We start from the raw sequence: 26,917 nt of genomic DNA on the forward strand, positions 1-26,917 counted from the left end.
TAGTAATTATCTTTGGGGACATGCTTTGAGACTATGCAAATATCCCTTTTCTCCTCAAACTTTCCTCTACTGATTTTAGCATCTATAGTCTTGCCAGTAAAATTTATCACTGTGGGGCATTCCTTCTACACTTGACTTATTTTATATACTATAAAACAGACATTTAACATTATTGGTGAGTCTATTGTTTTTACCTTTTTGCCTTTAAAAAGTCAACCAAATATGAATTAGGCATCAACAGTCATTTAATCTACCGTTCTTTTCAGTTTTGACACAAAGTGCAATAAAATGGTTTAATTTTATCTGATCTGAGTTCATGAAAACTGTAAAGATAAATTCTCTAATTTTTAAAGTTCCATGATTTTTTGGAAGCAAAATTTTATTATAGGCTTAAGAGAAAAAAAATCAGAAAGATGCTAAATTAAATGCTGTGCTAAGAGCGTAATGATGTTCTTAAATCTCTCTTTGCCTAGCGAGTGTTACAAAGACTATCTTTTATTCTTTTAGAACTATTTTTGTACCTGATAGGAAACATTTTCTTTTTACCAGTGTTCCTGAGATGTTATATGAAAATCTGTAAACATATTTTAACTAAACCTTCTAATTTGCATATAATGAGAATTTCTTCTCATTCCATCCTCAAACCAAACAATTTCATTTCTGAAGTAATTGCCATGTGCTTACTTTGCAACCATATGTTCTCTAGATATCAGTTCTAGCCAAGAATAAAAGTAAAATGTTATGTACCAAAGCAAAAGAGGTAAATGGAATGGAATGTTTTTCAGGAAAAAAAAGGAAATAAATTCTGTCCATTTATGCAATAGACTTTGTTTTTAAGCCTCTTTGGATGAAAATAAAAAGTCAAACATAGTCCTAAGTAGTGTAGAAATTGACCTTTTTCTTAATGACTGTCATCATTAAGACAGCAGAATTTAATGTTTTATACTAAAGCAAAGGTACCTATTGCGACGTGTAAGTTTGTTTGCCTTAACAGTAAATAGCCTATATTGCTGTATTATTTCTTATATAATTTAAATTGTTTATTGTTATTATTTCCCTCTTATTATCAGCCTGGCCTGAAAGTCTTTAACAGTGTTTCTTTTCTTTCTAATATTGTAATTTGCTTTCAATTAGATAATCAAACTTGTTAGAATGTATGTAAAAGAAATGCTGTCCAAAGGACTAAAATGTATAATCTTTTGTTAAAGAATTTGATAGCATTTCCTTGGGTTTCTTTGAGAGTTTTTTAGTTTGTCTGCTTTCAGTTTCTTGCTGTATTCTGGTTACTGGAGTTAGTGAGTTTTATGTAATATATCATTCTTCATCGTATGAAGTTTCATATATCCATTTCTTTGTGATTTCTAGAGGAAGTACATCAAAACAAAATAATAATGTGTCCAAAAGCTTCAAGTTGCCTTATTCTCTAAAAGTAAAAGACTGTTTTACTATGTATTCATCATAAATATCTGGGGTTTATGACACATTCTTTGAGTATCAGATGTGTTGTGTCACTCTTCAGTAAATGAATAGTATAGATAAACTACCCATTTGACAGGCATTAAGTGCCATGTAATTCCAAGGGTGGGAGAACGTATACTAAGTATTACTTAGAGACCCAGCTGCATATCTCATGTTACTCTTAAAAACTAATTAAATCTCTGCATTCCATTTCTGATCCCTTAGATGAATAGATGATGACTTCACACAAACACACAATACAAAGGACAGGAAGGAGAAACTGGAAACCAAAGACAAAAGTAGTATGTAATATTTCTTAAACTGTCAAACACTTGAGATTTATTTGTGTTATTTTAGTAATTGTAAGTTGTGGCAATTATCTTTTATGTACAAGAGATAAATCTTTATGTTAAAATTTATGATTAGCCACAAAATTTACTTTTGTACATTAGTAATTTATAGGGAAAAGAGTCCCTTTGAAATTTCCTGTTCAATATTCATTTATGAAAATCATTTTAGAAAACACTGACCAATGTATTTGCCTTTAAACAAACACCCAACAATGTAGTTGCCTTTATACAAAGGTCTGTTGTTAAATTTATGTTTTTGAAGATCAGTAGGAATCTGACAGGTGCTAGAAAAAAAATTTAAACATCCTAAAATGACATTATAACTCATGATATTTGATCTGTCTTTCTTTTCCACTTTTCTCTTCACCCTCACTACCACACTTTGACACAGTAGCCAGAGTTAATATGTCAGTGGTTGGGATTAAACCCATATTTAAATGGCAAGGGATGAAGAGAGAGAGAGAATGAATATGAATATGAACATAGTCAAAGAAGTAAGAACTAAACTTCTTTTCTGAAGGTTTCCTTGATGATAATAGCTAGAAAGGTTCTCACCTACCATAACAAGCTATAGTCTACCACCATAAGGGTAGTGATCATTTTATAATTAATCATGTACCATTGTCCTGGGATGTTGATTCTTAAAAAAAACCGAAGTCCTAGGTTTATTGAGACCCTAGGTAATGGGGCAAGCACTAAGCCAAGAGCTTGACATGCATTATCCCGTTTAATCTTTACAACAGTCCTATGATACAGGAAGAAACTGAGGCACAGAGAAGTAGCCCAGGATCACACAGCAAGGTAATTAATGAGCCCAAATTCCAACCCAGTCTCCTTCCAAAACTGGTGCTTTTAGCCTGGTATTTAAATCTTGTAAAGTTATTAATATATTATGGCTTTACTGTTTTTCTGCCTCAGAGTGATTATTGAAAGCAGGGACGGTATTATGTATCCCCTTTAGCAACCAGCATTCGTAACTTTCATGTAATAAATGTTATAAATATTCTATTTTGCTTTTTAGTCTTTTGTTTTGCAAAGATTTCCATTCTGTTTTAATGGAATAAGCATAGAGGTTGATATGACTGGCTATATGGAATGGATATAAATAATTTATTTGATAAGTTTTGTTATTACTTGAAGGAAGCTCAATAAGACTTTTTTTCCACTTAAAAGGTATATTTTTGACTTTCATTCAGTCTTATTTAGGTAAGAATATTTAAAACTAGACAAAAATGTTCTAGAGAAAGTCATTAAAATTGACCCAGCAGTCACTAACAGGAAATCTTCCTGGGGCTTTTTTTTTCTTTTTGGTGGAAGGAAGGAGGGCAATTTTTAATCCTTTAATCCTTAGATTCATGTTGTTAGTAACTAGATCTTAGAATTTTTCACTTTAGTTTCATTAATTGCTTTCTTTAACTACTAAACTAGATTTTTATGGTTAAAAACATATTTTTCAAGTAATTCCTTGCAATATGACTTATGATGTAAGACTTTTTAATGCAAGTTGAAAAGCAACACCCTACGAAAATTAATAGGGCCTTCCTCTTTTTAATTTTTTTAGCTTATTTTTATTTTTATATTTTTAGAGACAGGGTCTCATTCTGTCTCACAGGCTGGAGCGCAGTGGCACTATCATAGCTCACTGCAGCCTTGAACTCCTGGGCTCACGCGATCCTCGTGCCTCAGCCTCCCAAGTGGCAGGGACTACAGGCATGCCACCATGCCGGGCCAAATTTTTGTTTGTTTGTTTGGTAGATTTGCTGTGTTGATCAGGCTGGTCTCAAACTCCTGGGCTCAAGCGAGCCTCCCAGGTGTGAGCCACCACACCTGGCCTGCCTTGCTTTTTTATCTCCTAATATTCAGTCAAGTTTTCACCTTATCTTGATTTGAAGCCAACTAAGGGACTTAGTCAGGTCGTAGACTATGACTTTGTAGAGATCAATTCTTTTCTAAATCTTGCTCAAAAATTTAGGGTTAAGATAAGGTAGGTCATGGTAATCCAGAGCCCTGAGCCATCTCTGGTCTCCTATAAGCCTGAGTACCGCCCTTGTCCACCAGTGACCTTAAGGCCGTGCATGATGCTGACTTAGGATGGGCTTCAGGGATTTCTGTTTAGAAAACGAATCCTGGGCCCATCTTAGTCTGGACTTGAATCTTCTGGGGAGGTCAGAATCAGAGTGGCCTGCAGGCTCTGGGCACTTGCGTTTATTTTTTAAGGTAGCCATTTTGATAAAACTTTGGTTCTGGCCGGGCACGGTGGCTCACGCCTGTAATCCTAGCACTCTGGGAGGCCGAGGTGGGTGGATCATTTGAGCTCAGGAGTTCGAGATCAGCCTGAGCAAGAGCAAGACCCCATCTCTACTAAAAATAGAAAGAAATTATATGGACAACTAAAAATATACAGAAAAAATTAGCCGGGCATGGTGGTGCATGCCTGTAGTCCTAGCTACTCGGGAGGCTGAGACAGGAAGATTGCTTGAGCCCAGGAGTTTGAGGTTGCTGTGAGTGAGGCTAATGCCATGACACTGTAGCCTGGGCAACACAGTGAGACTCTGTCTCAAAAAAAAAAAACAAAAAAACAAAAACAAAACACCCAAAACTTTGGTTCTGAGGACCAGAACTATAAAGACTGGACAGTCATTTTCGTTATATATATAAACAGTGATCTGGGCTTCTCTGCTAATTACCATGTGTGTAGGAGCATCTCCTCACTGTTCTTAAGCAGCCAGGGAGTTCAGTGGAACCAAGCTTTATGAAGACCAGTCATGAGTGAGGAGAGCAAGGAATAATCTCTGGCACAAATGGGAAGCGAAGTGTGGAAAAGTGTCTTGCCTGGAGCCTTGTAGGGAATAACGACGGTGGAGCCAGGCTCTGAACTTGGTCACCTGCTCCCCGGCACCACAGCGTTCACTCGGGCCCAAGCCATGTCTCCTGTGTTGGTGGCCCAGACAGGCCAACAGCAAGAAGGCACAGAGTAGGGGAAAACTGGCTCCCACCCGGTATAGAGCTAGAGAAAAGGTGGTGTCCATTAAGAGAATGGCATTTCCTTAGCTTCCTTTCAAACACTATTACAGCCTCCCATGCACGTTATCTTAGTAAGTGCAACTTGGAGAGTCTTGAAAACACACTTGCTGTGACTTTTCATTGGCATCTTAAGAAAAACATTTACTGACCTCAACAGAGTAAGCAATTAATGGGGAAAAGAGCTGACTAAGTTTCCGCAGATTCTGTTTTGAAAAACAGAGGATGCCTGGCCCTGTGATTTTTTTTTTTTTTTTTAACATACCATAACTTACCTCCTCTCCCTCCTCATTTATAAAGTTTCATGATTAGAAGGTTGAGCTTGGCAGCTGTTTTTGTAAAATCTGAATTGTGCTTAGTTGCAGAAAGCTGCGCGCTAGAGGACTCCCACTTCGCCCCGTTGCTGGAAGCACATAATTGGAAAAAGCAGGCCATGCTCTGCGTGTTTAGAGCTGTGTCATCCTTTGTGAGGCAATGAGTCAACACCAGCTAAAACAACATGAGTCATTGCTTATAAGAAGCCCAAGTGAAGCTGAAGTCGGTTATGCCAATCCTAAACAAACACGATACTCTTATGCAGATGCTAAGAAAGTTCTCATTACGGGAGTTAAAAAAAATTATTACCAATTCTTTTTAGAGTTCATGAAAGTGCTTTGCCATTCAGGGGGCTTTTAAAATGTACCCTCTTCATTTAACCAAATCTTACCCTAGTTCCTTCTCTCTTCTGTCTCTTTCACTGCCCCCCAACCCTGCCCACACCCACTTCAGCTCATTACTATTTTAATCTGGCTTAAGAGCTATTAGATTGAAATCCATAAAATCAAAATTATAATCTTATGGCTCTTTGCTTATTTTTTTTTCCAGGGCCCCCAATCTCTTTATCCCTCTGTAGTATAAAAGACCAGAAGAGTTGGAGAAATGGTTTGGAAGGCTAATACAGTAGCAAATAAAGATGATGAGGGCCTAGACTAGGGCAATTAGGAATGTGGACGCAAGGGAGTAATGGATTCTGTAGGGAAAAGAAGCAAAGAAGTTGGTATGATTTGATGATTACATGCATGCTGGAAACTAGAGAAAAAGTGACTTGGATTTCTCTCTGGGAGTGTTATAACTGAAATTGGGAATTCCGGTGCATGCACAGATTGTGGATGGGGAGAGGATGAGTTTAACGTGTGAAATTGTGAGCTTTCGGTCCTTCTGAGATACTTAAGTGTACATGCTCAGCAGACAGCTGGCTGTACAAGTTAGAAGGCTGGGAGGGAGATCAAGGCTGAAAGTTCTAAGCTATTTGTTTATGGGAGACTTCAGCATTTCGGGGATAGTTAACACTGGGCTTGGATGAGATCTGGCAGGAAAGAGTAGTGTCTGTAGAGACAGTGGAACAAGGATGCAGACCTGAGCAGCAGTGCCAGCCAGGGAAGGGCAGGGCTTAGAAGCCTGAGACAGAGACCAAGGGGATAGGAACATTCCAGAAGCCAAGGCATTAGGCTCAGAACTGTCAGACAACCAATAAGGTAAAGAAAATCATCCACTGGATTTAGCTTTGTGGCTACAGTGGTTCAGTGGAGTTGCAGAGGTGGAAGCCAATGTGCTGCGGGTGGAAGAGTGGATGTGAGGTAAGGAGTTTGAGGCAGCAAGTAGAAACAATTCCTTCTGAGAGCTTAACTTATGGGAAGGAAAAGAGAGAGAAGAGGCAGACAGGGCAGAGCTTTTAAAACTTACCCCAAAAAGCTGAAAATCTGGTAAAAGTCAAGGAGGAAATCTAGCACTTCTAAGGTGCAGGACTTAAACACATTTCTTCTCCTGCTTAAAATCCTTTAATAATACATTTGTGTTTACAGGATGAAACTTTACATGAAACTCAGCCCCACAGTGGTATGGAAGCATTTTTAGGACAAGAGCATTGTGTGTTTTCTTTGTTACCGATCTTTAACTACCTTCCCCCTTTCCCATCAAAGGGCCTGGCACTATAGAGTCTTAACAAATGGTTGCTAAATGAACACGGTGGGGGCTGAAATGTGCAAATGGGACTTCTGCTTGGAGGAAGCTATCAGGGAAGTCTTGTAAGATCTAAGCATCTCTCCTTTTTTTTTTTTTTTACGATGTCTTCCCTGAGAGAGGGTACATTATGTTAACCTTTATTCATAGGATAACATAAACTATTGGTAATATGCTCTGAAATGAAGAAGAATTAATAAAAATCAAAACTTGCAACAATTGTAAATAATCATACCTTGACATATAAAACTGAGTGAAGCATGCATAATTAATAGAAAGTAAATATATCCCCTATTGCTCTAAAAATTAAGTTTTGCTTAAGAGTCACTTCATTCATTAAAACAAGAAGAATTTAAGCTCTGATTCTCACAATAAAAGTGAAATTGAACAAACATTTTTTGAGCCTCTGTATGCCATCCATGATATTGGATGCTGGGGCTACAGAAATGGTTAATAGTTGGTCCTTAAGTGAGAAACACAGGTAAATAATCAATTCCAGCTGCATCCAAAGTTCCAGCTCCTTGAGAGCAGAAACTGTGTCTCTCATCTCTGTACCCCAGCATTTAGCCTAGCAGCTCAGAATGGACATTCAATATTTGAATGGTCGGATGAATGAATGATTGAGGAAAAACGCATAAGATACTCTGGGAGAGCAGAGAAGGTATAACTGATACTTGGGGCTCAGGTTGGTGAGAGGGGGTCAAGGAGAGCTCTTGGAGGAGTCAATAACTCAATTAAGTCTAAGGAATGAGCATGAGTTAATAGGGGGAATTGTAAGGGTTGAAAGAGTGTTTTTGGTGTGGTGGGTAGCCACAGTTGCTGGTGTTGCTGAGGTTGGGTACTATGAGATGGAGTAGGGAGGAGAGAGGCCATTTGATGTGTGCACTTTGGGTAAAATGATTAGGGTCAGACTGTAGTCAGTGACATGCCCAGTTTCTTCATTTGGACAATGAAGCATTCCATTAGTTGACCTCAAGGGTGTCTTCTAATGCTTAAATTCTTTTCTTTTTTTTTTTTTTTTTGTTAGACCCCTATCACTAGGCTAATCTAATGCTTAAATTCTATATTCCTCTATTATTAAGTTAGAAATGAAGGTAATTAGATAATCTTAGATTTTTAACCAAAACATGGTTTTAGACCTGCACTAATTTTATAATAACACCTTTCCTCTTCTCATTTAACTTTGTTTATTCCATTGATCTCTCAGGTACTTCTGCTGTCTGTACAGTAGCATGAATTGTTGCCTAATTTTAGTACATTCAGTTCCGCTAATAGACTTTGGTTCATTTCAACGAAGCTATGTAAGTCAGGATAATGTATCAGTAAGTTGCTTGTCTTTAAGCTTTTCTTTGAAAAATATAGCCTGTCCAATAAGCAGAACTGATTTTTGTTTTTCAGATGGTTGTAAATTGATAGCTTAATTAATAGGAATGTTGGGTAGTGTTTAAGAATGCCATGGCACTTTACTTATTTTTAGTTCAAGGTTAAAGAGAGTATTCAGTAATAACTTCTTTTTTGAAAGGTACACTTTATTAATGTTATTTGTGCTAGATCTAATACTTAATTTATGTAACATAATTAAAATACTTTACATTCTGTGTTGGTGCAAAATTAGAATAAGTATAATACAATTTAAAGTAGAGACTTCCAAGAGACATGTGAGCATATTGTTGAATATTTTCTCTGTGGAGTTTTTTTTTTTTGAAATGGGTTCTTGTTCTGTCACCCAGGCTGGAGTGCAGTGGCCTGATCATAGCTCACTGAAACCTTGAACTCCAATACTCCAGTGATCCTCCTGCCTCAGCTTCCACGTGCCACCACACCACGCTAATTTTTTAATTTTTTGTAGAGACCGGGTCTTATTATGTTGCTCCAGGCTGGTCTTGAACTCTTGGCCTCAAGTGGTCCTCCCGCCTTGGCCTCCAAAAGTGCTCGGATTATGTGTAGGAGCCACTGTACCTGGCCTTCTCTGTTTTTTAATACTCTAATAAAACATACACATGTACAATTTAAGGGAAAACTCTAATTCACTTCTCTCATTTTCTTATTTTGAGTTTTTTGTGATCTGCTAGGTCCTAAAACCACCATCTGATGGCATATTGCAAGAACGTGCACGTGAAGGAAACAGGCTGAGAGGCCTGACAGGAGTGAGCCTCCACCATGGAGGTTCCACGTTTGCCGCCTCCTTTCTCCCTGCTGGCCTTCTTAGCCATTGCTGTGGAGGGAAAATTATGACGTGGCTGTGATTCTAAAGACCTCCAGGATCTCCGAAGACATGCCCACAGATAAATACAAAATAAATCCTTTACTGAGTGGTAACAGTTACTTTTTTAAAAAAGTAGGGTCCACTCCATCTACAGTAAAATACAGTTAAATGTTCAGTCTGGTGATTTTTGACCCATGTAAGTAAATCCAAAATAAGACATAGTACATTTCCCTCACCCCAGACATTTCCTCCACGTCTCTTTTCCTTCAGTTCCCCCCTCCCTGCCAGGTACCCTGTTTCTGACTGCTGTCACCAAAGAGGAGTACTGCCTGCTCTTGGAAGCCATCTAACAATAATACCACAGAATATGCTGTTCGTGTCTGGCTCCATCGTTCATCATCATGGCGTCTGAGATTCAGACACATGCTGTTATCAGAGCCTGAAAGTGGCAGTAATGTGTACCACCATTTGGTGGTTTTCTTCTCTTGTACCTGAGTGTTATCCAGCTGTCTTACAGGTATCGGCTGTCGGGTGTAAGAGGGACTAGGCAGAGAAGCAGGTTTAGAGTGAAACTCATCACAGTGTCAGAAACGGAACTTAAGGTTCTGTTCTCAGGATGCAGGGTGTGGACACTCATCTCTCCGTGGTCTACCCGGGCAAGGCTGGGACATGAGCACGTTTATTTTTGTGCCTGCTCAGTTTGCCTGGGCTTCCTGGAGCCCTTCTGTTTTCCCTGTAATGCCCCAGGCAGAGATCATTTGATTTCCTACCAAGGAACTGTCTGCTTAACATTTAGGGTATTTTACCTTACAAAGCATATGTACATGTTTTTAACCTCTAATGATGAAACTCCAAATCTCATTTAGGAAACAGAAGAGAGTTCTTCAGGCAGGAAGTCACACACCTGAACGTACATCATTTAGACCAGGGGTTGGCAAAGTTTTTCTGCCAAAGGTTAATATTTTGGGCTTTGCTGGTTATATTGTCTCTGTTACAACTCTGCTATTCTTAGTGAGAAATCAGCCATAGACGTTATGTGAACCAACAGATTTGATTGTGTTCTAATAAAACTTTATTTACAGAGACAGGTAGTGGGTTGGATTTGGCCTGTAGGCCATTCTGTCTGACCCCTGGTTTAGATATCTTCCTGCTCTGCCTACTCAGGAGGCTTGTATAGCAAGCCTGTCGTAGCAAAATACCCAGAATTAGTTTTCCAGGATACAGAAAGCTGAAAGGAACCTGAGGTTGCACCTGTTACAATCTCTCATTTCTAAGTGAGGGCTGTGAATCCCACAGTGGCAACTTTTCACGGTCACAGAGAGTCAGTGGAAGAGCCCAGACAGTTTAGTCTCCTAAGTATTTAGCAGTGTTCTCTGCCCTTTTCAGTTTGTGAGGGATATGAATCTCAGTACCTCCAACAGACCATTACGTTGACATTTGGTTTAGGAACTGTCTTCGCTCACATATTTTAAAGGCATAAAAGAGAGAAACACACACATACACAGAAACAGTCACAGGATTTTAGGTTGTAGGATTCTGAAAACTTAACCAAGGGTGGGCCAGGAAAGGATGAGAGTTATATATTTAGTAGGCAGATGAATCAATGAAAAAGCAGCACAGTACATTGAACACTTTGTCCAAATAATTGTTTTAAAATTATACATGTGTTAGAGGAATAAATGACAAAATAATTTTTTTAACCAAGAAAATAGAGACTTCTGGTTCTCTGATATTCAGTTCATTTATCCATTTATTCTTTTAAAATAATTTTTTGGCAAACGTTCATTGGGTGTCTTCTCTTGAAGGCACTATGAAAGATCAAAGTTAAACCAGGAGTTTCTGTGCTTCAGGAGCTTGTACTGGAGCCCAGGAGAACTGGGGACCATGTCTTGCCAGCACTGCAGCCTCTAATGAGTGGGTAGGGCCTGCTCCATGGAAGAGATGGTGTGTGAGCTGGGTGTGTGGATGCAGTGTGATGTGCGTATTTGGGTGTCTGGATGGGCATGGGGGGCAAGGGAGGGTGCTAATTGGATGCACTAAGGTATTGGTGAGGAAGTAGTAGTAGATTCCGTAGATATATTTGGCAGGATGGGGTTTGGCTCAACAGAGCAGTTGTCAAAGGGATGTCAATTGCTCCAGCCAAAGCAATTAAAACAAATTCATAAAAGTGCCCCAGTTTGGGAGGGTGCCTTTACCTCTGCAAATGCCGTATAGTCTATTGAAAAGCATCGATTTTGAAAGAATTAGACTCAAGTAAAAACTTAATTCTTTTAGAACTCTGGAAGAGTTTATGTCCCCCTGCCCAAACAAACAAACAAACAAAAACTCCCAAATAACCGACAGAAAGTAGTTTACACATTGAAAGTAGCTGGCTTAATAGCTACTATCATAACTAATGATAAACATATGCTGAAATCCTGGTGGTGTGGTCAAAGTCCCAGTATTCAGACTTCGCATGTAGTGGAGACATGCATGGCTCTTCCCCCAGGGACTCGAGCTTCCTCTGTGTTTACCTTGGCTTGTGGTTGGATGACCCAGCTGGGTATTGTGGGTATCAGAGTTTTCCCAGCGTTGAGCACCAAAAGCACACAGGACCGGCAGTGGGAGAAGGCTGTAATTCAACAGTAATGAAACACAGGCCCGCCCTAGGCATTTTGATAATTCCCTGAAGGCAAGAATATTAATAACAACAGAGCGGACTTTGGAGGCCAAACGTGGTCGGCTGCCGTTAAGCCTGTGGGTACTGGTGTTATGGAATGCACCCCTAATTGTTTTGGGAAAGCGATAAAAGAGATTCAGTTAGAGTTTTTTTGCCTTCCTGGAATGACACCACCCCTGGAACAGAATTCGCCACACTCCCAAACATGATCGACCTCAAATTCAGCAAGTATTCAATTACGTGAACCATTTACTGCGTCAGTATCTATTTTGAGAAACTATTTTACATCCAGGATATGTTTACATTTATAGCTGCGGTGCCTATGTTATATACCTGGAGAGAGCTCTCATAGTATTAAGAGTGTATCTCTAGTGTCTAGAGATTATCTTTGAACAAGTCTAGGACAAGTTCAATATAAAAATAGCACATGGCTAAAACAGGCCAGCTAGAGGGACTGCTGCGTTGGAGGCTGCTGTCTGCGTCGTCTCCCTGTGGACTTCTGGGCAGCATTGTCAGAACGGACGACTTCTGTGGCTTGGACGTTTGTGGCTAATGTGAGAAACTGACAGAGCATGGGCTGGGAGGGCCCTGGGCATACAAGACAATACCTATATGAATAGGCCATTTTTGTTCTTAGAAGTGAAAAAGGTTGGCAAACAACGTTTGACCAGGTCAGGGCCCAAGAAGTGCTGAGTTCTCAAAGAAGATGTAGAGGAAACAGAAGCCTTTCAGTATTCCACACGTTTACAGGATATTATAGGGAGACAAGGGAGATTCTTTGTTTTTGATGCTCAGATCCACAGTCCGTGACCCCTTTCCTGAGTGGGCATATGCTCCGTGTTTCTGGTTCATCTCTCCCCGTGCACGCGTCTTGGATCCTACGCAAGTGATCTGTACCCGAGACCATCGGCCCCTAGTCTTGTGTGCCAAGATGGAGGATAAAAAGTGTGTGTTTATGCAAATGAAGCATTTCTGAGATGCAGATAAAGCTTCTAGCACATGTCTGACCAATATAATCATAACAACATGAGGCAAAACTGTTTGAACTGAAAGTCAATCAGCACAAACAAGTGCTTTGATCTGTTTGCACAGTATCCATTCAGTAGGCCGTAGCACACAGAAAATGGGCATTCAAGAAGGGTTAGCTGGAGTCATGAGTAGCTAATTAGTAGCATGTCTTTATAGGAAAGTTAAAAACATAAAAACCAGATACTACTGGCTTTTGGTAGTATTGTCTGACAAATTGCTGGACTGGAGAGATATTTCCCGTTACCCAGGGTTTTAAATTCTGCTTCAATTCCATACAGCCTGTTCATCAATCAGTTTATAGGACGTTTGAGCCCCAAGGATCCTTAGAAAACATCTAGTTTTATTTTTCAAATGAAGAAGCTAAGACATTAAGCAACTCAAGTTTCCAGTGCTCTAACATTTCTATACCATTTTTTTTTAAATGAGAAGAACTCATCATCATGTTTTCTCATGTCTTCTTCTCATTCCTTCCCATATAACATGTGACATCAGAGTATAACATTACTCCATCCACAGATTGTCAGATGGCTTTTATGTAACTCAAAACAGATTTTTGGGGGGAAATGTTTAGCATCCAGAAGACTTAGGACTGCACCCCTTCTCAGGCCTTGGTATGATGGCATATTTAGAGTAGTGGCGTCATCAGTCTGCCCTTTGAAAAGAAGTGTTTTAATACTACCCTTTGAAAAGAAGCATTTTAATTTTTAAAATTAAAAGTGAAGACAATTAATTTTCATTGACAGCTTATTCTCAAGTAGCAGGTAAAGTGTAGGTAGCTCCAAGGATATACCCTTGGTGCACATTTAATGTTTGGTGATAACTCCAGCAAGGAAAAAGGGATACCTTCAAACTGGAATTTCTGATGACCTCCAGCTCAGTTCTTTTTTCCGGGTTACTTCCTTCTATTCAATGGACTTTTCCTTTTAGAGAAGACAACTTAAACTCCTGCGCCCTTCCAGGTACCTGTGCTCTCTCATCTCTGGGTCTGTGTGCATGGGAACAACTGCTAACATTTACTGAGTGCTTCCTATAAAACAAATGCTGTTCCAAGTAGTTTACATGTATTAAAGCCCCTAGGGCTTTCCTGCTATGAGGTAGGTACTATTTTGTTTCTTATTATAAAGATTTAGAAACTGAGACACAGAGGATAAGTAATTGGCCTAGCTATGGTAATCTCAGTCCCAAACCCATGCTCCTGCTGCTGCTTTTTATTTATTTATTTATCTATTTATTTATTTATTTTGAGGCAGGATCTAGTCCGGGCTAGAGTGCAGTGGTGCCATCATAGCTCACTGCAGCCTCAAACACCTGGGCTCAAACGCTCCTCCTGCCTCAACCTCCGTAGTCACTGGGGCTACAAGTGTGCACCACCACACCTGGCCAATTTTTCTAATTTTGGTAGAGATGGGGTCTTGCTATGTCACTCAAGCTGATCTTGAACACCTGGACTCAAGTGCTCCTCCTGCCTTGGCCTCCCAAAGTGGTGGGATTATAGGCATGAGCTATTGTGCCCAGTTACTGCTGCTTTTAAAAAAAACTGTGGTAAAATATACGTACCATGACAGAGCCCATGCTTCTTAACCATCACACTCTATTTCCTTTCTACACATCCTAATTCCTTTGCCTGAAGAGCCTTCTTCCCAGTCTTTACAGAGTTAAGTCCTGTTGTCTCTGGAGATTGGCTCATAGGTTACTGCCTTGGTCTGTTTTCTGGTGCTATAACAGAATGACACAGACTGGGTGATTTATAAAGAAAAGTTTATTCAGGGCATGGTTCTAGAGGCTGAGAAGTCCAAGAGCATGGCGCTGCATATGACAAGGCTTTTGTATTGCTGTAGAGAAAGAGCAAGTTTGTTCAGTTCAGGTCTTCTTATAAAGCCACCAGTCCCATCATGGGGGCTCTACCCCGATGAGCCTATCTAATCCTAATTACCTCCCAAAGGCTCTACCTCCAAATACCATCAACATATGAATTTGGGGATTAAGTTTCTAAGACATGAAATTTGGGGGATATATTTAAACCCTGGCCGTTATACTGTCTAGAAAGCCTTCCCTAATAGCTTTTCCTACTCTCTGAGTCTGGCTCCACTTTATCTCCTCTCTGCTCCCAGTAAGCTGTGGGCCAGTGGCAGCCCTGAGTTTGTCATTCCCAATGGTGATTACAATGTTACTTCTCTGTAGCTGCCCCTTCCTGGATAGGACTGCAGCCTCCCTGAGAGCAGGAGTCAGGGTTTATCTTTAGAATCTCAGTACCTAACAACGTACCCTATAAATGTTGATGGGATGGCGAGAGGGAGGCAAAATGTATGGATTTTCTTTTCTAAAATTTGGAAAACAAAATAATTGACTCTGGTTAAAATTGATCACAGAAGACAATTTTTTACAATGAAAAATAGAAAACAATAGGCGAAAGAAACACTGAGAAATGCTAATCTAGGTCAGGTTCCACATGGCCAGATGCTTATATTTTTAGTTTGTCAGATTTTATCTCTTGCAAAGAAAAAAAAAATCACCAAGAGGTGAAAGAGAAAGGAAATGCTTTTGTTTTTCAAATTGTGAAACTGTAGTTTCCATGACCTCATTGTGAGGCAATCCCTCTTCTTGGAGATAAAATCCCTCTTCTTGGAGATAATTTATCTTCTGTTAAAGTGCAGCATCTAATTTAGGGCTCAGTGATTTATGATGATTCAGAGGTGATCAGAGAACATAATTTTAAAGACTGGAAAATGATGGCCATGAGGAGTATACACAGAAATTGAGATTGTTGCGACTGGAGCATAGAAAGGCATAATGATCTATGCCAATAAGTCAATGAGAATAAAATGTCACCCTACTGGTGGGCACAGGCAGACCTGTTTTCTACTGGGTAGTCCACCCACAGAGGGAATTACCAGCCCCAGAAACAGCAGTTGCTGCCAGCCAGCGGTATCATAGATTACAAAATACAACAGTGCTGTCTCTTTGTAATTGTGTAAGCCACAACATTTGCCATATAATTTTCCTTTCTGATTTGAGTTTGATTTGCTGTCCTTGAAATTTCCTAGTGTTATAAACTTAATTTGTAATTACTAAGAAGCCAATTTTCCTATTATAAGAAATAGTAAAGTATCTTCCATTTTTGCAGACTTGCCTACAAAACTTAAAAAAAAAAAATTCCAAGCATCTGGGAAATTCAACTTCATAAAATAGTGTTTAATTAGAAAGGAAAGAGAGTTACATTTGTAGAACAGAGCAATTTGATTATATTTGAACTATTAAACAGATTAATTTTTAGGGTGGTCATTATTAAATGCATTTAATTGACACAAAATTATATTAAGAATTTAATTTTAGCTTCCTTTACAAATTGGCCAATGCCCGTTCACCCTTGATAGGCTAATAATAAGATGTCTGCTCTGCCGTGGTTTTTATTAATCCTCATTACTACTCACGGAGGAAAAACATAAGTTGGGCCAAATGGATTTCTTTCCCCTGCTGAGTTCAATAGCCACATTCTGGAACCATTTCAACAGAATGTGAGCATTATCGTAAATTCATGGACCTCAGCCCCAAATCCAAACCATGAAGCAAAGCAGACCTTCCTGCCCATTCTGGTTGCATCGCTGGCGTCACAAGTCAGCGAAGGACTAGTGCTTCACTTGAAAATTTCCTTGTGAGCTTTTTCTTGATCCTCTCTTCTGTGAGGTGATCTCTCATGATCTGTTTCTGTCTGTCTGAGGCCAGTTGCGTCTCTAGTTAACACAAACTTCGTGCAGTCTAACAAAGATTCCTGACTCTGCAAAACCACCTGCTGCTAAATCCACCTCAGCGTCTGCACAAGAAGGACCATGTCTAAATGGAAAGGATGCTCTGAAATAGGCTCTGGAAGCTTCTCACTGGGCTCTAGGTCAGTTCTTAGCCTGGGATTGCTGTGTGGCGACACCAGGCTTTTCCTCCTCTCAGCTAGAGGGCACAAGCAGGTGACAACGAGCCTTCTTGTTCCTCCCAACACTCCACTGCCATCCCTGCTCCCCATTCAGGAGTGTAGCAGTTAGGCTTCTAAGAAAGTAAGTCAGTATCATTTCGCCAAGTGATGGGCGTCTTTTTTCATCTTTATATGTTCATAGTCATTCTGTTTGCTTTTGTTTTTGACCCATTGCTTGACAATGCTTTTTCCCCCTTCTGTTGTTGCTAGAAATACTTTATGTAGGGGTTTGAGATGAGGTAATAATAGACTCTCACAGTAGCTTTTGTGTCTTACAGAAATGTCACTTAGTGACTTAGATCCTGAGTGTAGGCTATTTGTAATTTGGGAGGGAACAGGGAAATAAGGGATTTGTAATATCCACGGGCCCAGTTTGAAATGGTATGTGTGGATTAATTTTGTCATTTGTTTTTGTTAAGGGAAGAGTCCTTGAAAGAGACTATTAAGGCCGGGCGCGGTGTCTCACGCCTGTAATCCTAGCACTCTGGGAGGCCGAGGCGGGTGGATTGCTCAAGGTCAGGAGTTCGAGACCAGCCTGAGCGAGACCCCGTCTCTACTAAAAATAGAAAGACATTATATGGACACCTAAAAAAAAAAAAAAAAAAATCTATATAGAAAAAATTAGCCGGGAATAGTGGCGCATGCCTGTAGTCCCAGCTACTCGGGAGGCTGAGGCAATAGGATCGCTTAAGCCCAGGAGTTTGAGGTTGCTGTGAGCTAAGCTGACGCCACGGCACTCACTCTAGCCTGGGCAACAAAGTGAGACTCTGTCTCAACAAAAAAAAAAAAAAAAAAGAGACTATTAAATATTTCTGCTTATTTTCAGGACAATATTGCAATTGCAAAAACCTAAAGTAAGAAAATTGGTTTGAGATGAGTGCCATTGCTCCTGTTTAAAAATAAATTCCTTCAAATTAGCCTTTTAAAATATTTTTTTCCCTAATAAAAAAGTGACAATAAGGACAGATAGTGTGTTTTCATGAGACCAAATTGAGATCAACCGTATTTTTTTCTCCTCTGTCCCCTATCTGTATTTGTGACTCATGGAGTTAATGCAATCTTATGATTTATTCTATTATATGTCATACAAGAAAGTTTCAACTTATTCTATAAATGCAGACCACAGTTTGGAGAACATAATAAATACAGCCTCACATAGTATGAGGTTTGAGATTGACTTTTAAAAATTATTCTTAATAAAGTGGGTATTTTCTAAATTAAAAGAAAAGATAATATTTGGAGAAATGGGGCTAAATTTGTGGAGGCATCTTGTTTTTGTTGCTGTTTTTAAAGTTTGAGTTCTGATGGTCTTCCCAGAGGCATGGCTCCTGCATGTTTCTGATTCTCTAGTAGAGCTTCATCTTCAAACATTTTACCCAAGGATAACAATTTTTTGTCTTAGTAATTATGGTCTCTGCCCCTAAAAGATGAAAGACGTTGCAGAAATTCCTATAGGAGTCTAATTATAAAGCTGACACTCAGAGCTATGCTTACTTTTTACAACTAGGATTTGGTAAAATTCTGGTCTACATTAGTAAATTTGTTATTATCTTAAGTATTGCATTCACAGCTCTAAAATATATGATACAATTGAGTCTCTGTTTGCAATGATTTCGTTTGGTTCTTGATGTCTGCTTATTTTCAGTAACACTACTTGGCATAAATGAACAAGGTAACGGGCCGTTAGGAAGAAATGACGATTTAAAACCTTATTGTAGAGTGAAATATATAATTTATTTTTAGCCATGTGACTCTGAAGCTGTAATTACTTCTCTTAAATCTTTAATGAAATTCACTTCTTTCTATTAAATGTGGTTGTCACAAAGGGCTTCTGCCCTGAGTGGCACATGTAAGGCAACTCGATTGCTCTTTCTATAGAATCGACATCAAGAGATTTTGGAAGCATGATATTTTGGTAGTTGGGCAACTGGTGATTGTTGGTCCTGGCATCCTTGTACAAAGAAAAAAAAAATGTGGTCTTCACTCCTTATTGCAGTTTTTCCCAAAAAGGTACCACTTACCCAAGCAACTTTTATAGAGAACCCATTAATGATATGTCATTATAGTGAGATTAAACTATCTTTGGATAACTAGGGCCATTTAGTGTTGCTAAATCATGGCAGGAGAAGGGAAATTCAAGATAAATACAGTTCTGTACTTATCTTTAAAGATGTCATCAAGCCCACTGAGAATATATCGTAATCAGAATAAGTTTAAATACTAAGATCTTAAGAATCCATGCTGGCTAAGAAAGAGAGAACATTGTCAAAATTTTCAAATCACTAAGCAGATTAGAGTGGGCTGTTGTCTCCCTCACGGTAACTCACCACTGGCACGAAGCAGCTTTCTAGGACCGGTGATGACGGCCTCCAGCTTTCCTAGCCCTGTGGACTGAGATAAGGGTAAGAAATGACATCCAGCGCTTTAGGGCATCGTAAACTGATCTTCTGCGGAGGTGAGACAGGAGTTTCCTCCCTTCCTCCTGCAGGTCAGTTTCCCGAGGATCTTCATAAGTAAAAGGGTGAGATGAAGCCCAGGAGTGGGGAAGCTTAATTTGCCAGCTGAGTTTCCCAAGTAGGGTGAATGGATGGATTTGCTCCAAGGGTAAGGAGGGCAGGGGGTTTGTGACAGGGGACCAAAAAACAATAATTTTTCAGAAGAATTTTAAAGGGATAGGAAAAAAGCCTCAGCCTACTAAAGCAAGTGCTGAGTCACAGGCGATATAGGAAACATAATGTGAGAGGGTGAAATTGAATAGTGGCTCGTTTCCAAAAAGTGACACCGAAATCCTTAAGGATATACATGTCATTGGGGTGGTTATTATAGAGTAGAAGGCACTGGAGGAGAAGGGACAGTGACTTGGCAGAAGGACTGGAGGGAAATGAAGCATTTGAAGGTAGAAAGAGGCAGAAGAAAGACAATGGGGAGAAACACCATCAAACTCACAATAGTAGGAACTACTGATTTTAGGATGAAGAAATGAAAGAATCATAATTATTAAAACCAAATGCAGCAATCGTCAGCTTTTATGCAGATACTGATGTTAAGAAGATGAATGAAAGGTCATTTAAAATTCATGTGGTGACGTACCAAATCCTGTAATATGTTTGAAAAGAAAATGTCAATAGAACACTCCCTTTTATGAGCATATATGACAGAAAACTAACATTTATGGAGTTAAGTTTATATAGGCTTGAGTGCACAGAAAGTTTTTTATTATTTATTTTTGGGGGGTGGGGCAGGAGGGTGTTTGTTTTATTTTGATTTTTGCCTTTTAGAAGTATTAGTTAATTGGTAGTCCTAATGAATTTTATAGGTAGAAAAAAACGAAGTAAAAGATTCTTGCTAAGTAGAAAGATTGGGGATGGCAACACATGATAAGAAAAATGTCCGTGAGGACAACAGAATAAATGCTGGACAGTAAACAGTCATTGGTTGTTGTTGGCACAGACCAAAGGCTTCTGGAATTGCTATAAAGAATGACCTTGAAAAATAATATGAAAAAGAAATGAGATCTCAATTGTATGCAGTTTGACTTGTGCCAGTTGCTCTGGTTGTGCATAAGTAAGATGATTGATTATATGTTTTATTATTAAAAATGGGACACTTTTGAGAGTAAAAAGAGGTACTATTAATAATTACACCTAGGCAGCAGGTATAACTTGGGATTTTCTGAGCAAACCAGAGCAGACTCTATGCCTGAGTCCAAATACCATGAAACGTAATATTCCACGTTTTCTAAAATGAGTATCATTCCTGCATAGCTTTTGAGCCATTTCTTTGTGTATCAGTAAACACCAGAAGTATCAGTTAAGTCAGTATGTATGTCTCAACTGTTGTGGTTCACATATGGAATCACAAAATAATCGGCATTTTGGTTATGTCACTGTTAATTTCACCTTCAGGCTTGCCAACATTCAAATAATCAACTCTGTTAGCTTAGAAAGAAGCCATCAATGATGAGGGGCGAGAGTTCTGCAGCCAGATTGCCTGGAGTGGAGTCCTGGCTCTTCTGCTGACTGTGGGCCTACGTAACTTGAGAGGCAAGTGATTCAGCCTCCCAGTGGCTGAGTTTCCTCCGTGGGGAGAAATAGTAGTATTGATCTCATAGATTTATTGTGAGGATTAAAAATATCAATCTAAGTAAAGACCTTAGGACAGTGACTGCCACATAGTAAGATCTATGGAAGAACGAACTATCCTTATTTTCATATTCTCAGGAAACACCGTTCCTTTTTGCATAGTCCTTAGCGTCATCATTTCCTGTCCTCCTTCCCTTCCCTCCCTCCTAGCTCTGTCTCCACTACCTTAAGGCATTAAAAATCTAAGTTGAGTAATGAAACTATAATTCTCTTAGAAATACCTATCAGAAAATATCCTTTCTGCTTCAGTGAACATCGGAAGAATGAGATATTACATAGAAAGAGGATCTTCCAAGCTAATAAATGTGGAGGCTGATTTCTTAATATAAAAATGATTGATCGTGATGGTTTAAATTGAAAATTTTTTCATTACTTGGGTCTGGACAATGAAAATTATTACTTAAAAATAAAAAACCATCCTTTCTAATCCTTTGCAGAGAATATGACCTGTTCAGTAGTTATCATTATTGGCAAATAGCAGTGTTTTTTGGAAACATGGAAGCCGATTAGTGGAATAAGCCATTTTTCTTTAGCGTGGTGAAGTTTGGGAAGCAGGAGAAAGCCCGGTTACGTATCCCACAGAGATATGTGGGGGCATGGGAAGAGAGGCAGTGTTGAAAGGAGGAAGGGAAGCAAATGAGGTAAAACCTAAAGAAGCAAAATGTCTCTAGAAAGATGATCAGAGACAGAGATAAATGAGAATAGAAACTTGGCCCGCATTACATATTGGGAGGAATGTATTTGAATTAGGAATTATGGGAACATGTTGATGATTTCTAAGCATTTCTAAGCCTGAGCTCTGAATTTTTGTTGTTGAGAGCATTTCCACGTGCCGCTGAGTCCTTTAATGTGCTGTATTAAATAGGTATTTCCCAAGTTTATTGAGGAGTGGGTTGAGAAACAAACTGATGCTTGAGGAACTCTTCCTTTTACCTATGTCACTACGTGGAATTGTAGGTTTGCTCGCAATATTGTGTAGAAGATTCAGAGCAAGAAATTCGTGTGGCAACCACACTGTCATTAAAGTGTCAGATGAGAAATGGGGATGGGGACTTAAAATCCATACAGCATGACCAAGATTGCTCTTCTCCTCTGTGGTTTGGGCGCAGATTCCGCTCTAGACTAGACTCTGTTGCTTGCTTGTCCTGTAACATTGCACCAGAAAGCAGGACGGGGAATATTAGGTGTCCAGTTTTCCTCCTAGCTGGTTGGTCTGGTTAAAGATTTGTGAGTGGACAGACCTGAACATGACGTTTTATGGTATTTGTCATTTTCCCTCTATATGTATCTGTTCACTTATTATCTCAGATAAATGAGAGTTCTGGTTTTCAATCAGAGAAGATCAAAGGCACAGTAGGAAATAGTGATTTATTTATTGTAAGGGTCAAGTAAGGACATAGTATTGCTTTAGATTTGTTCTAAAATCATTTGGAACTTGTTGCTTTATTAAATGGGGTTTTTAATTAATGAGCTTTTTATCATACTCATGTCACATACGACAAAGTGAAATGTAAGTTTGAATAAAATAATTGGTTAAAATCAATCCAATATTATGTGTGGGTTGGCTTTTTGTCCTCTTAAATGCTCACTGGGTTTTCTTGTAGTCATTATTTCACCAATGATACCTTACATATAATTTAAAAGGAGACAAATTCGGATGTCCTGGCAGATGGGGACTTAGCTCTTAATCTCAGATCCTTTTAGACAACAGTTACTCAAGTTCCAGAAAGTTTTATTAGAGAACTGTAGGAAAATTTGGAACAAATTGGGCTTTTTAAAAGGTAAAGCTTAAAAACAAAAGTAGAGCTTAGAAATGAATAAGGAAATTCTACTCTCATTTAGAACATCCTGTTAGTGATCAATAAAGACCTCAGTTTATGTATAGCCTTTATCATTTTATATCTTTTCTGTAATATATAAAGTTGCAGTGACTTACCATCCTTTTTGTGATTCTCTAATTTGTTTTAAAAATGTCACTAATTTTACCCAGAGTTATGCTACATAAAACATGGTTGGTTAATTTTAAAATATGTATATATTTAGAGTTTGAACTCTGCACCTACTAAGTTTAAGAACTTTAAATAAACCAGAGATTCTCATGGAACATGAATCAGTCTTAAATGAGTAAAGAAACTGAAATCTACAACTCTTCTATGACAGGAAATAACTATGGAAGTCACAATAGCAAAAACAACAAGTAAATCATAGCTAAAATTTGAACACTTTCAGATTGTTATCTTGAAAAAAAATTTAAAGGATAACAGAGAATCGCACCCAGCTGCAGATTCTGCTAAAAAGTAACCTGGCTTTCAATTTCACCCAGGATTCCCTGCTTCCCACAGTGTTTGAAGGCACAGTGTCCTGCAGGCAAAATTGTGGTCACAGGTGGTTAATTCCTTTTTGAAAAGGCAATTCATTAAGATTGGAATCAGAAACTTGTTTGGTTCAAGAAGAAAGCTATGCTAATTGTTAGCTGTTTTCTTGGAGAGGGACATCAAAATGTAATCAGGAATCTTTGGGGTTTGAGAGAAACTTGTGATCAAATCATTTGCAGTGTGAGTTTACACAAATACTGTGCTAAAATAACGAAGCACATTTTCTCCATAATGGGATTATATCTTAACTGTGCCCACCTATGTAAATTCAAACAAATACATGCACACAAACTACATGTTTGGAGAACTGCAGTAAATAGGTAAGTCTTTTTCCCTTTAGAAACACTAGACAACTTTAAAAGTTTGGCAGTGTGGCTCGGTGTGTTGTCTCATGCCTGTAATCCTAGCACACTGGGAGGCCAAGGCCAGAGGATTGCTTGAGCTGAGGAGTTCGAGATCAGCTCTGTCTCTACTAAAAATAGAAAAATTAGCCGGATAAAGTGGCTGAAGCCTGCAGTCCCAGCTACTTGGGAGGCTGAGGCAGGAGGATCACTTGAGCCCAGGAGTTTGAGGTTGCAGTGAGCCGCCTCACTGCACGATGCCACTGTACTCTAGCCTGGGTGACAGAGGGAGACTGTGTCTCAAAAAAAAAAAAAAAAAAAAAAAAGTTTGATGGTAGTACAGTTGCAAATAATATTGTTTTCATTTTCCAGGTAAATTTTTTTGGTAAGTTTTTTATGCTGTGATTGAAAACAAAAGTAGTTGTAATCTATAAGAGGAGTATGAAAGTCAAGATCCTCTTATCCTAAAAGTAAGACTATATAATCCCCATCCCACCGAGAAGAAATTCTTAGGTCCGGGTAAGAAACAGACTTAGAATTCAGCAAGTACGATGTAAAATCATACAATATGGTTTCATGAGCATACAGTGAAATATTAAAATTTAAATGGATGACTTCCATGAAATTGTTTTAGAAAAGAATTTTTTAAACTAATAAAGTTTGTTTTCTTCTGACAGTTTTATTGTTTTCACAACACATTCAAAACGCTTTCTAAAGGAAATTTTAGTTCCTTGGCAATGTAAAAGATTCCTCACTAAGAAAATGGATTAGTTTGATAAAGCAGTAATTAGAATCAATTTCAAATTTATTATCCTAAGCTTATCTCAATTAAGCTATCGCAATAGAACTTTCCCTTTAAAACCTCCATCACTGTTACTATTACTTTACATTCTAATCTTTAATTCATAGGGAGGGATTTGTTACAGTTAGTCTGGGTCAGTGACTCAATCTCTTCAAGAGGACACAACACGGCAATGGCCCTGTACTTCCCTGGATTCATTTCACATGACTGATTTTACCTGGTGTAATCACGATACAAATGTATAGGTACTATATATTCATATCAGGAGTGCTTAGAATATGGCAAGATGAGAGCATGGGATTATACTTATGTCTCTGTTTACATCCACCTTTTAATTTTTCCAAGTTAAATTTCAGTCTTTAAAATGCATGTAAACATACACAAGAGAGTGCATACGTTGCATGATTCCATTCATATACTGTGACAAAATAGGCAGAACTGATCTGTGGTATAAGATGTCAGGATGTGGAACCTGCAGACGGGGGCAGGGGCTGTTAGGGTGTGCAGGGGACCTGGGGAGAGCTTCTGGGTCACCATTCTGTTTTTATTTCAGTGTTATTTCATAAGTGTGTTCTCTCTCTGAAAATTCATCAGCCTATCCACTTACGGTGTGTTCACTTTTCTGCATGTATATTACATTAGAATTTTTTTTAATGGCATGTGCATCAGTAAAGTTTAAATTTTGATTGTTTAGCCTGTGTCTTGGATCCTCACCCAACTGCAAGTTGGAGGCGCTGCTTATGTGCACACGTAGCTCACAGATCCTGGAGTCTCACCGTGGTGATAAGAGAAGGAAACCGTGTTGGTACAGGGCAGAGATTGCCATTGCGCTTGTCTCCAGCGTGAATCTGGGCTCCTAGGCCCTGGGCGTGGACCACCAACCTACCATCCATTTTATAATCTAAAAGGTGTGGACGAGGATCAGCTCAGATTCAGGGAGGGCTGGTGGTCAGTGAGGGCGTGGTAAGTGAAGCCAGCAGGCCAAGCTTTCTTTATGACCTAATGACCTCCTGGGATGTATCTCCAGCCCAGCCTCCTTCCTGAGTTCTACACCAACGTGGTGGTGGTTTTCAGCTTGGGCTTAGCAATTAGAAAGACTTACTCTGCTTTTAGCTTTAACATTTACTAGCTGTGAGCCTTTGTCCAAGTTATATTACCTCATTAAGGCTCAGCTTCCTCATCTGTACAGAGGTATATGATGCTGTGTCTAGGGCTGTTGGCACACTCTGGTGTGCAGGAAGGGTTTAGTAAGTGGTAGCTGCTGTCAATAGCCAATGATCTACTGGCAGTTCCATGGGTTTCTCAAACTCAAAAGGTCCAATTTTGAGTTTGTCACCTTCCCCCACCATTGTCTACACATTTGCTCGTCACGTGGGATTCATTCTCCTTTCCCTCTGCCCCACCAGTCACCAAGCCCATTGATTAGCTTCCCAGCATGATCAGTTTCTTTCACCTCCCTGGCATGACTCAAGCCATCAGCCTTTCTTGGTTGTCTTACTTTAGATGCCTCCCAAGTGCTCACTCTGCTCCAAAAAGTTCCTGGTAATGCAGAGTGATTTTTCTGTGAGAGTTCAGCCATGCCCCCGACACACCCTGCTTGAAATTCTACAGTGCTTTTCTTTTCCCTTAGGATAACTCCAACTGCTTAACATTTTATGCTATTTTACAAGGTCTTATGTGGCCTGATTTTCTTCTATGTCCCTCTCTAGCTTCAAATCTTGCTATTCTTCCTTTTACAGCCTGCACTGTGAAAGGGTTTAATTCCATGCAGTTTCTCTGCAACAGGCTGCACCACCCTCTTCTGACTCGCACACATTCTTCCTTCTGCCAGAAACAGTCCTCTCTGCACCTCTCTCTGCCCCCCCCCCGCCCCCGTTAGAAAGGAACTGGGTCCCCCCGGAATTCACATATTGGAGCTCTAACCCCCAGTGCCTCAGAATGAGACTGTATTTGGAAACAGGGCCTTTAAAGAGGTGATGAAGTTAAAGTGGGGTCTAATCCAGTATCCAGTCCCCGTGTCCTTGTAAGAAGAGATTAGGCCACAAACACGTACAGAGGGAAGAGCGTGTTAAAGGTGCAGGGAGAAGCAGCTTTCTGCTAGCCGAGGGGAAAGGCCTCAGAATGAAACCAGCCCTGCCCAGACCTTGGTCTTAAGCCATCCAGTGTGTGACAAGCCATCTAATGTGTGACGTTTTGTTATGGCAGCTCGAGCAGCCTGATTCTCCCGTGGTGAATCCCTCCCATTCTTCATGGCTGAGCTTAGAAGTCATTTTCTCCAGCACCACTGGGGTGGGCCAGGTGGCCTCTGTTTGGCATAACAACTCCAAAGATGTACCGACCACTCACCATGGGCCAGGCCCTGTCTACAGCGTTTTGCCATGTGTCATCCCACTTAATTCTCACGATAACTTTATGGGGGAGGTAGTTTTATCATCCAAAATTTACCGCTTGGAAAACTGGGCAGAAGAGGAGTTGCCAGGCACGTGATAGTGTATAGAAACCCCAATGTCTTTTCCGCAGTTCTCAGTTGTAAGGTAGAACATTCTTCTGCATATATTAGAGTTTGACTTCA

At 39.5% G+C, this 26,917-nt stretch overlaps 1 protein-coding gene and 1 non-coding gene across 2 annotated transcripts in view; both read left to right on the forward strand.

The window, feature by feature from the left end:
* Window positions 1-26,917, forward strand: part of ARHGAP28 (Rho GTPase activating protein 28) — a 170,509-nt gene that overhangs the window by 6,159 nt on the left and 137,433 nt on the right. The gene's annotated exons all lie outside the window — the stretch shown is intronic.
* LOC138383555 (U11 spliceosomal RNA) lies at window positions 18,506-18,639 on the forward strand. Its single transcript, XR_011233620.1, has one exon. It is a non-coding gene; the product is annotated as a U11 spliceosomal RNA (small nuclear RNA).

Source organism: Eulemur rufifrons, chromosome 5 (genome assembly GCF_041146395.1).
Source record: "Eulemur rufifrons isolate Redbay chromosome 5, OSU_ERuf_1, whole genome shotgun sequence".
NCBI classification, from domain to species: domain Eukaryota; kingdom Metazoa; phylum Chordata; class Mammalia; order Primates; family Lemuridae; genus Eulemur; species Eulemur rufifrons.